The sequence below is a fragment of the Argiope bruennichi genome, chromosome 5 (assembly GCF_947563725.1).
Source record: "Argiope bruennichi chromosome 5, qqArgBrue1.1, whole genome shotgun sequence".
NCBI classification, from domain to species: domain Eukaryota; kingdom Metazoa; phylum Arthropoda; class Arachnida; order Araneae; family Araneidae; genus Argiope; species Argiope bruennichi.
In genome coordinates, this window is record NC_079155.1 from 7,468,389 (window position 1) to 7,481,355 (window position 12,967).

Sequence of the window (12,967 nt, forward strand, 5' to 3'; positions counted from 1 at the left end):
AACCTTTTAAGCATAAATGTTTTCCGTATTCCAACAACAAGGAATATTACAAATATTACAAAGAAATATTATATATTAATATGCTTAATTTCACCCATCTTACTGTTTCTGTTTTTGTTTTATAAGGATTACATTGATATTATTGACAAACAAGCTCAGTTCCTCATCACTATTTTCGTACAAAATTTAGAAGTAATAAATAATTTTGAAGGGGGGAAAAAAACCACTGCCACGCATATGCAAATTTCATGCTTGCATCCTGATGTTATTTTGAAAATGCATATTCCCCAGCAAGATAAAATTCGAAATAAATAAAGTGTGTTTACCTCATTCAAGAGCTATAACTGCAGATAGACACCAAAGTTGTCGAATTATTTGATCATTGCAATGGATACTTCTCTTACCAGAAAGTAACATGCCGGAGTGCTCTTCCCAACGCTTTCTCTCATATTCTCTAATAAATTTACTTACATGGCACTGGCGTACAATAGTTATGAAATATTAACATTTGGCGTGAATTTAGCATTTTTATTGTATCTATCGTGCCAACATTGGTGAATTATCTGTCGATTAATCCCTGGCATAGGTAAATAGTATAAAAAAAATTAAATTTGTGTTTTAAACACGTCTTTCTCAAAATATTGAAACGAAAATTTGATACAAAACCGCACTCGTAGTCACAAATTCTCATACTAAATTTGAAAGATTTAAGTCATTTTGTTTTTGAATTTTTGCGTTTACTTATTTCTGAAAACACAGTCCAACAGATAATCAAGCCGTCGACGGATTTGGCTTAAAATTTGACAGATACTATAATGTTAAATCTGTGTATCGAATTCTAACTATCTAGCTATCTTCGATTAGCAATTATCGTATTCATTTATATTCAAACAGCTTGACAAATGGACTTCCGGTAATAAGATTTTACTCAAAATTTGATATAAATACGAAATACTTAATTTGTTCTGCTTAGCTCAAAGAGTGTTTCGAGTTATTTTTGTCACAGACAAATGGACATTTTCTAAAAATTCGTTTTTCAAACACAGGGAGATCTGTGTTTCGATTCGACAAAATATTCAGTTCGACAAAATATTCAGTTCGAATTTTTTAACGGTTACTTTACTTTTTCTATACAAAGTATAACAAAAAATATATATAAATATGATAGAAATTACCATTTGATTTGAAGAAACTATCATTAAACAATAATACTAAGGACGTATTTTAAAAAGAAAAACAAACAAAATAAATTTTTCGTGTGCGCTTAACCTTTTGAAGGCTTTATCAGACTCTCAAAATCTTTCAATTATCATCTTCATACACAATATTATAAATCTAAAACTGCCTTGTATTTAATAAAATCACAAACAATCAGAACTTTTGAGCAGACAACAACTCGAGAACGTGCATAAAAGGTCATCATTCAAGAGCAAAACGCACGAGGTAATTTCATTGTTAATACGAAAACAAATGCTTCCGAAATGAAGGTGGGAAGAATATCCAGTTTTCGATCGAAATGTTGCAACTTTAAAATAAATAAGCAAGAGGTTATCTTGTTACATTTTCAGTGAGAATTATTTTACTGAAAATATTTATGCTTGTATTCTAACTTGCTATTCTAACATATTTCGAGTATGCTGCATTTTTTTAAATATTTATTTTAAAACAGAAATGAATATGAGTACGAAGTAATTGCGTTGTAGTAGTTAAACGTTTTGTGAACTCATAATAAAAATTATTTATATTATGCATGTGTGTGGCATATTGTTGAATACTTTAACGAAAATTACTTCTCCTTCTACGCCCATTATTACCTGTTTTTTTTTCATTCTGGAGAATATCTGGTTAAATAATACAGTGCGAAATATATCAAGCGAGAAAAAGTTTAATCTTTTTTGGATGATTTTACGGGGAAAAAAATGTGTCTTAATCCAGCCTTTTGATTTTCGACTTTTTCCATTTTTAGCCCTGAATATTTTGGTGATTTATTTTTATGTCTCAGTTATTATAATTTTTTTAAAGTAATTTAGTAACAGAACTTTATTTTCTTTTGCATAAATGCAAAATAAAGCAATTTTGTTCGAGCTTGTTCTCAACTTACGGAAGACACAAGGATATAAAATGTAAGAAAACATTTAAAAAAAATAGTGAAATAGAACCTTATTGATGGATTGTAAAGAACCACATTGTTTTCCTATTTCTGTCGCATTCCATTAAAAGGTGCAATGCATCATTCAGAAAAATTGCTCTTACTTAAATATAAATAATTACATTTTAAAATGGTTCAGTGAAGTGGCAAAAGTACTTTTATATCATTTATGTTTATGAACAAGAAAATAAATTTAAAAATAATTCAAAATATATAATCTAAGTAACAGAATATAAGACAAATAAGTAAGAAATTGTGAACCAAATTTGGAAAGATTCACTGTCTTGTGCTTACGTTTATATTTGATTCACAAATAGCAAGGATAAACGCAATCAATTTGACTAGTCAGACGACATAACTGTTTACTCTTTTCTACTACATCTTATTCCCACATTCAAGGAGTAAGTCTTAAATCACACGAAATGCTCGCAAGGGACTCAGTAAGATGGATTTTAAACAAGCTTATATTCGTTTGGAGAGCTACAGCGAAAACTTTGTTCTTTCATTTAATTCAGAAATAACAAAAGATTATTTGTAGCACAGCTTCTGCAATGTACTAGTTTGTTTGAAAGGATTCTTTTTGCGTGAACTGATTTTTTTTACATTCTACAAAGGTTTTTATATGAAAGCGTGAGTAAGTTTACATTCATTATTTTAAAAAGAGGATCAGTTTTCTCAAATATGTTTTCACTATAAGTATGCGTGTGTGCGTTTATATGTTAACATTCGATAGTAAGATTTTATAAATCATAAGTAATACATATCCCTCGAACAGATTATTTTTTAACTGAAGATACTCGCATATAAAATCATTTCAGAGAGTCAGTCATATTGTCTTTTGTTTTTTGGATAATTTTACTCTTAATAGCTATTATTACCCATTAGAGTAAATTAGAAATTTTCTATTAGAATATTATTTATTTATAAATAGAGTTTTTGCACATTGAAGAAGGCAGGTGAATAAAAAACTAAATACGTAACAAAGTTTTATAAAATTTTAAAAATTTATTTTCTTATTTTCATCCAGAAAAACATGCCATACGTCTTAATACGAGATAAAATACGACAAACGAGCACGAACTTCAGGTAGATATAAAGAAATTAAATTAAAATAAAAAAATAACTTTAACCCTTTGCCCTCGGTTTGTGCCTCTCATTCACCATTCAAGATGGTGCATCATTTTGACGTTTTATTTATTTATTTTTCAATTTGAATTGTTAAAAAATACCTACAGAATGATAAAAAGATATAAACTAATTTTTCGTGAAAATTCACCTTGAAACAATTATATATTTATTTCTATATATATATGTGAAATATATATTCATTCATATATACATATATTCATGAAATATATATAAGATGAAATTAGAAATTTAAATAATTTTGCATCGAATTACTTTTCCGAGTGCAAAGGGTTAAAGATTGTCAAGGGAGGCCAATAAGAATATTTGGAGACAAAGAGTAACTGCACACTACGACTAAAGTACCCACCTGTGGGATTTTAGAGGGTTGAGAAACACGTGCCTTCTTTAAGGCACTCTAGAGGAAGGCGATAAACACTTTTCCGCTTCTTTTAGTAAAATGTTCCAATGTTTTCGCTTTAGTAGCAACTTTCTTTAAAAATGTGAAACTAAAACGCTTTTAAGAGTCATTATTCATTCACTACATCAATTATTTGCTAAGTGAGTACACTTCTTGAATTTATAAGATAAAAATGGTTTCGAATATGATTTAATTTTCATTTTTAGATTTTGGCAGCTTCCATTGCAATGTAAAGAAAAGGTTTTATTACACCCCCACCCCCCAAATTGTCATGCATTTTCAGTAACTATATAATAGGAAGTGATATTGTCTATGAAAATTGCAGCATTCTGTCCCGCCATTAATATGTTATATCAAATTAATAATTGATATATGTAAATAATATAATTTAAATGCATACTACCTTTCCCTTACGAAAACTGCTTTTAATAATGATGCCAAGAATGGAAGAAAACGCCAAGGAAGGAAACAAAATATAATGCTGACAGAATAATTTGAAGCTGATTATTTTAACTATCTTCAATAAGAAACTGTGGAGAAGTCAACATTTCGAAACATCCATGGTTTATTTTTTCAGCAAATAGGCGTACATTCTGATAGATTGCTTTAAAGATACGAAAATGAATCATTTATTATTATTTGTTCTTAGTGATTAATGGAAATGAGGATAGACAGCTGACTGATACGGATCTGAAGAATTGACCAAATTAAAATTCGTTTTGAGGGCTAGTGAACTTATACGATTCCCGAGAGTTAAACAACAAGTATATTAGCAGATCCTGTGGCTGAGTCAAATTTATGCAGGAGCGTATATGTAAGAGAAGAATTAATTAAATTAGAAACTTAATTTTTTTCTTAAAATCAGAGCTGTCTCACTATAGTTGCTATACTGTATGTTTGAAGTCATTAATAAATTTAAAATTTATATTAAGCCTTATTTATTTATTTATCTTGTTTCATAATATTTAAACATTTCTATGTTCACAAATGTCTAGATTTTACTTTTCAAAATTGGAAATAAAATAGTTATTTATTTCCTTACACCAAATTGTAGGAATGAAATAGTTATGATAACTTATATGTGAAATTTCATGAAATATAATGCATTTCTATTGATAACCAGGACAAAAGTTATGTTTTGGTGTAAATGGAAACAGGTGGAAAAATAATTTAGGACGCAATAACAATAGTTTCTTGTCATTGCCAATATATCCTCTTCATATTGATTCGTTGTTGTAATTGAAAGCTAAAATACGTATTTCCAATCACCACACATTTGCTGATAAAATTAGGAACATGCCGCGGGTTCATGAATGTTGCTGTATCTACGATTGGTTAATTAATAAAGTTATTTAATAAAATAGCATTTTTAATGAACTCTCCAGAGTATAATTATTCACTCACATAAACTATAAATTTATTTTTAGTATCATAAAAGCATTTTAAATGGAAGTAAATGACAATTTCAGTAAACCTTTCAACATATCAAATAAATTTTTTGTTATCTTATAGGATTTGTTAACATCTATAATGATTTTCCAATCAAATAACATATACAAAGTAAAAATTCGTTTCTTCATTGCTAAAGAATATGAAAATATGAAATCTTCATTCGCTTGCACTTAAGATGCACTTAAGATTTTAAAAAAATTAAACAATTAAAGAAAAAAAGCTATATGGAAATCATAAGAATACGAAAAAGGGGAGAATATTCTTTTATAAATCAAATAATTGTTTTTCCAATTTTTGCATAAAACACGAAACATTTCTACATAAAAATAATTCTGGAATTTTTTAAAGAAAATTTCAAGCTTGCTCTTAATTTTTTAAAATAAATTAAGCATTCAAATTAATATTATCAATAAATAGAACCTTGATGCACAATTATAAATTTCTAAATACATTTGTACCAAATTTTGCAGCTCTTTATTCAATATTTTGCCATGTAGAGAGCAGCAATTAAATATACATTTGCATAAACATTCATTTTTATTGCTTCTAAAAATTTTTGATGCAGCAAGTTCAATATCGAGCCATTTCGGTTTTTCTTAATTCGCTTATTTGAATGTTTTAAGTGAAAGATACGCTACCTTTATTGATTTCCATGTTTAGCAAGAAATGTTATTATTTTTTGCCATTTACAAAACATATTTTTGCTAATTAAAAATGAAAATTACGATTATTTAAAATGAGACATTTACACAAAACATGAAACAACAAATGTAAATATTAAGGAAAAAGCTACCATTTTTATTATTATAAATAATAACTGTTCAGACAGCAGTGACCCAAATTACTTAAGAAAAAGTAACAATGTCTTTATACATCATAACTTTTTGTTCATCCTGTCTTATAAATTTTAGTTTACTGTTCCAGGAACACGAAATATTACCCGAAGCGAGCAATAATGTAGAATAATGTCGCATCTGGGATTTCAGAAAGAAGCAAAATTTTTCGACAGTGTTCTTTATTATCCAAATTGAGACATCCGAGTCTTCTTAAAAACTACACGTATAATTAGTTTTGAAAATCGCCAAGAGTTTGTTTTAAAACAAACTGATCACATCTGAGACTCGAGCATAAGAAACGATGTAAATAAAAATATTCGGCACATTTACTTACCTTATATAAAATTCGAATTTTTTATTATGCCTAAAGGAATGCAGCCTTATTTTTAAACTAAAATATTTTTTCCTTAAAGCAAACAGATATATGTGCTTACCCTTCTACTAAACATATATATACTGTCTGTCTGTATCCGGTCTGTTTTATATATATATATATATATATATATATATATATATATATGAGTATATGTTGTTATATTTCAAATGAATAAGGACGGCCATGTTTTCTTTAATCTCGTAACATTATCTTATTTGTTTACTGTCTAGGAATATAAAATATCGTATTGATTTTTTTTTGTATCTGCCGAAAAAAAATGGTGTGGTAGTCTAAAAATTTCCTCCAAGATATTTTGATGAATTTTTACATTTCTCTCTATCTTGATTTCGAAAATATACATTTTTGGATTTGAAAGAACTCAAGAAATGGAATTTGATTAGTGACTTTAGCATTAAATTACAGATCTATATTAAATTTGGATATAAATCTTCAAAAAAAAAATTAGATGCGGTTTCTCTTTTCGCATCTATATCAAACTGAAGCCATTGCGTTTGAATCACGTCTTTTATGCTTTTTTTGCAAGTATCTCTATTTATATTACCACTAAAAAAATAAAACCTATTGGAATTTTACTATATGCTCTTTAGGCAGAAACTATAACTTATTTATTTGTTAACTCTTTATTTATTTATTTGTTCGAGCATAAGAACACGATAATACACACAAAAAAACCTAACAAACGATATAAATGAAATTTGATATGCGGTCTGGAAAAATAAATCAAAGTTTTATCAAATTTCGAATCTAGTCAGAAAGAATGAAGAAAGGAAAGTGCATATATAAATTTTTTCGTTTCAATCTGGAATTAAATTCGAAACTCTCAATACTTTATAAACGAATTAAACAGTTAAGTTAATAGTACATTCATTTTGCATACTCATTATAACTAACTTTACGTAAAAAAGAAAATCCGTTGTATTTTCGCCACTTATGTAAAACTAATGACGTTGAAGAATGACTTAATATCACATATGCCTATTTTTAAATAGGAAGGATGACAAGGAAATGCATTATTCAGCAGTGTACAGATTTTATTACCACATAATAAAAGATTCATATATTTACTATTTCACTATAAAATTATTGCAATTATATTTCTCCAATCCAGCAAAATTTCACTCTTCGAAATGTGAAATATTTTCTTATCAATCAGTAAAGAGTTTATTTCTCTTGCTCTGCTGTATTATCTAAAGCAATGATTAATGATAAGGGAAATTAAAAAAGAGAGAAAATGAGAATAAGTTTCCCAATGGGTGGTCGAAAAAGTTCAGATATTTCTAATAATAAAATGGATGAATATATCTGAATATGTTGCACTGACACTCACCGTTTCAGATAGTTTGGCATTGAGATGAGAAGCTTCATAATACATCTTTTGGTGGAGGCAAATATGCAACTCGGAGGTATTTTTTTTTTCAAATTTTAGTTAGAATTTTAATTAATTAAAAATTAAATGCAATTTTGACATTTTCTTTTCATTATAATTTTTTGAAATGCAACATAAATTTACTTTTTCATGATCTTAAAATTTATATAATTATGCAGTTACACATGTGCCGCCTCATTACATGTCTCTTATTTATATATATGCTGCAGAGATATTTTGGAAGAATTTCGTCGAATATTTTTGCCTGTCAATATAAACCATCTAAAATTTTTACCATGAAAAACATCCTTCAATAAAACATTCAATTAATTTAATGCTAAATTTGTTCATAAATTTATAATAATTAATTTTACTGTCTAATAAAATTGCTACTTCAGGGAAAAAAACATTAAGGAACTCAAAAACCACGATAATTTACTTCCTGCTTTCCATTTTGGTTCTTTTTCTAGTTCAGACAGAAAAAAATTAATTCTGATTATCAGTTACTCAATTATTACTGAAAATTGTTTTCACAAACCCATATCTAGAACGTACTATTTCATGAAAAATCCGAAAACGAAATGGCAGTTTATACGTGTTATATACTTTAAAATTAAAAAAAAAACATATAAGTAATAAATTAATAAATATTTTATTAATTTAATATTATAAAAAAATTTAAGTATGTAAAAACATCTGGAATTACAATTTTTATCACACGTGTATCAGAATTTAGTTCAAATACTGTTATATGACCTACTACTTTCTTTAATGTTTCGATACAGTTTGTAATATTTTGTAGATATTAATTTTTTCAGCTTTATAAAAAACTAAAATAAAGTATTTTTTAGCTTAGTTAGAAAAAAAAACTAATGTTATACTGTTAATATGATATGCAAATCAGCAAATCTTTGCATGTATCCGAGAAACGCACTAAAAATGATTAAAGACAAATAACAAAAACTTAAAAATATTATGTACAGGAATATGTACTTTTTTAATTCATCAAAAGAAAGCATTGGATTTCATTCGAGCATAAGAGAAGACAGATTTCTGAAACGTCACTAAGCTTTAATGCATTTGTGCATTAAGCACAGAATTGTGCCTTCTACATGAAAAGTTTTCAAAAACAAGAAGAGGAGCTTCATAAACGTTCGTCCTATAAAATTTAGTACACACTTATTACTTTTCCGTCACGCGAAGAATCGTAAAAATTTTAGCTTTGTATCGATGTCACAGAGATTGAATATTATCAACTTGTAACTAAGCGTATAAATCCAAAATAAAACAACTTTAACTATGGTTAGGTATTGCGAATTACAACCCCACTCGAGATTTACAAGTCATGGTTGTAATTTGCAATAAAGTTTTACTTTCAACATTTACAACCATTGCAGCCTCAGATGTGTACAAGAAAGAAGTGGAATTTTACGACGGCATTCTTTCAGCTTTTCTTGGATGGAACAGTTTTTTAATGATCACCCTCAGCCGGATGTTGTTGTTAGCGCGTAAAAGGAATGAGGTGTTCTTTCCATTTGTGGACCTCCTTTTAGCCAGATTTGAGAAAATTGTTTTCTTAGGACTCCAGCTAATCAGTTGGATTTTTTTTTTATTCCATTAGCATTTTACTATCTTATAATTGCATATAGGACTCAGATTTCAATTTTAAATGTTATTCCAGTGTCATTACGTAATATTTTTTTATTAAAGAATTTGTTTTATGATTTTTCTCCTATTTAAATAATAAAATAATTTGTCATTTATTTGTTAACCATTGTTATAGACAGTTGAAACATCAAAGCCAAATTTTTCACATATATACTTTGAGGGTGGGAATTCACTATATTTTATCATTTATTACTAGTTTATTGATTTCTGAATTATTTATACCATTATTTATTGTGGACAGGACAGGAGGAGGTTTGAGTTTCAAATATTGTTTCAATATTATTGCATAAGACTTTTTCAGTAAGAAATTTGTTTTATGATTTTTCTCCTATTTAAAAAATAAAATGAATAAGAAATTATTAAGATTCAAGTGAATTAATTCCTGAATTTTTATATCCATTGATCTAATTTTATGTAACTTGACTTGTTTCAGTTTTTTACAGATGGAATTTTGAAACTGAATTTTCTATTGCTAAATATTTCACATTTTTAGCACCTGAATATGTTTTACTAATAAACTAACATAACAATTCAGAATACCTTTATCAGCTAATAAATTAATTTAATTAGATCTTGATCTATTATTATGTATTGCACGTTCTAATAATTGACTGTTTTAATATTTCAGAATATCATTAAATATTAATCATCTCTATATAAAATAATAATTATAATAAAGATGAATGCGTGTGTGTGCGTGTGCATCTACATTCAACTTACAACTAACAAAATTCGCACATGTATACTTTGGAGGGTGGAAACACGCAACTGGAAGTAATTATTTTAACACTTATCAAGAATCTTAAAAATTAATCAAAATATTTGGCGTGTTTCTGTGATAACTTTAAATATTAGATACAAGAATGATTTTTACATCAACTTACAATTCTATAAATAATAATTTCAATTATATTGATTTTTTACGTATAAAATATAACTATTTTTATTCAATTAAAATTATTTTAAGCATATTTCACAACAGTTCATTTCACACAAAATAAATATAAGTTTTAACCTGCAAGAGCATGCCATGTTTGCATAGGAAATATTCCCTTTTATCAACGTGCTGCCATCGCGCTACTAAAATTCACATTAAAATATTAAGTAAATTCTCATTTTAATTTAAATCTATAAATGTATAATTTTTAGTATGTGTCTGTATGAAGTAAAATAAATATTCAAATAAATGGGAAATTAAATGCAGAAAAAAGATTTATACGAGTTTTATAATTTAAGTATTATTAGATCAATAAGTATGAGTGGTTTAAGACAAACACGATTAAACAGGATATCCAAACACAATATACACAGGATATCTCCAGGGATATAAATATAAACCGGATATCCACAGGAACATAAATATAAACAGGATATCCACAGGAGCATAAATATAAACACGATATCCACAGGGATATAAATATAAACAGGATATCTACAGGAACATAAATATAAACAGGATATCCACAGGAACATAAATATAAACAGGATATCCACAGAGAAATAAATATAAACAGGATATCTACAGGAACATAAATATAAACAGGATATCCACAGGAACATAAATATAAACATGATATCCACAGGGAAATAAATATAAACAGGAACATAAATATAAACAAGATATCCGAAGTTTTTCCGTGTGTCTTCCGTCGGGTCAGATTAGTGAGTTTATAATACAGCTCTTAAAGATATCCGCTCTAATCGGGGTCCAACAACTAATTTCTAAAAAGTTAGTAATAAGCATGTGCATATAATAGGAAGAATGGCCAAAATGAAATAAATATTAATATTTTATGTCGTTTTAGTCAAAAATGTTCTGATGAATAACATAATTTTTTAGCACCTCAGTTTTTTTAAAACAAAAACTGTTTTGAGTATAAAAAAATGAATATCACTATTTTTAAAAGTACATGATTTAAGTTGTTACGTTGACAGTTTCGAGGAAAATACACCTGCCAGCGCTCGGAGTGTCAACAGCGCTGATAAAATTGTTCATTTTCCTTAAATAATAATTATCTTCATAATTCGGGCGGATTAGATCGCAGAAGATAAAAATGATTTTTTTTTTGTTTATAGAGTGGCAAAGATGTTTCCCTTAATATGGTGTATAGAATTGGTGCACTATGTAAAATTTAGATTCATAATTTTTTCAGAGGTACATTAACTAAAAGAGACAAAATAAATTATTATTGATTGTGCTTTTTGAGTCCTTATTAAAGAAAACTGAAAATTAAATCGTATGAAGAACTAAATACATTTTCATTGATTAATCTTTTCATAAATTATGTAAAATTAAACTTCAATACTGAAATTAATCTCTTTTCTACACTCATATTAAAAAAAATCATACTTGGTTGCAGCAATAAAGTTTTTACATTGCTTAAATTTTTAACATTTCAGTTTCAAATTAAAGCTAAAATTTTAGGGGAGATGATAAAACATTATATAAATACATGGTACAATGAACAAATAGTATGATACTTTTAAAATATTTTGATAAGATAATCGAAATTTTAAGCTGGAAAAGCTATTTTACCAGAGAATTCTTTACTTTTCTTAATTAATTTAAATGTTTCAAAAAAGTATTTAAATGCAATTATTAGCGACCTTAACAGAATCGTTAACGGATCCCGACACATTATTTCTAAATTAATTTAATTAGATATTGATAACAAAAGATAGCTAATTACTTATAAATTAGTTTAATTAGATTTTGACAACGAAAAGCAGCTAATTATTTACAAATTAGTTTAACTAGATTTTGACACATAAGTCTAAATTTTTAGAATTAATGTAATCAAGATTCCATAATATTTAAAACAATGAATTTAGAAACAAATTCTAAAAAACTGAAAATGATGAATCGTAAAAAAATATATTTTCTTTTTTATATATTGTTAGTTTTTTTTTGTTTTTTTGTTTTTTTTATTTATTTATTTAAGTTGTTAGAATTAGAAAATTGCTAATTCTCACTTTTTTGCCGTGATGTTTAATTGATAATAGAGTTTAAATATGTTTTCTTAGTTCAGAAGATTTCAGTTTTGAGCCTTCTGTGTCTGCATGAGAAATTAATTGGTGAGTGATTTCTGAACAATAAGCGATTAGTGTCTGTCAGTAGTTTCTATCTCATTCTATATATTTAGTATTAAACTTTTAATGTGATGAAACAAAATTCTTAAAAAAACTATAATTTAAATGATAATTCATAAAACTCCTCCGTAAAATTATTTAGATGCTAAAATTACAGTTTTGTTCTAGTATAATACTTCAAAAATATTTTAAAATTCTACTAACATTGTAAACAATATTCCTTGCAGTATGTGTCAGGAATATTTCAGAAACATACTCGAGATTAATTGGGATTGAAAAGTTAATACCATAAATATGATAAGTGATTAATTTTGTAGCCATATTCATATAGATAATCATCATAATTTATGTGCTTATTTTTTTAAACAAAAGTCTTTACTTCAGCAGCTGCAATTTATCTAGTCTTTCCCAAAATTAAATTCTCATTTTCATTAATTTTTCAAATAAATTGCAATTGCAATTC

The 12,967-nt window shown here is 26.9% G+C and overlaps 1 protein-coding gene across 2 annotated transcripts in view; it reads right to left on the reverse strand.

Annotated features, from left to right (window-relative positions):
* The window catches only part of LOC129969452 (opioid-binding protein/cell adhesion molecule homolog), a 562,662-nt gene that overhangs the window by 504,562 nt on the left and 45,133 nt on the right, over positions 1–12,967 (reverse strand). The window lies entirely within an intron of this gene.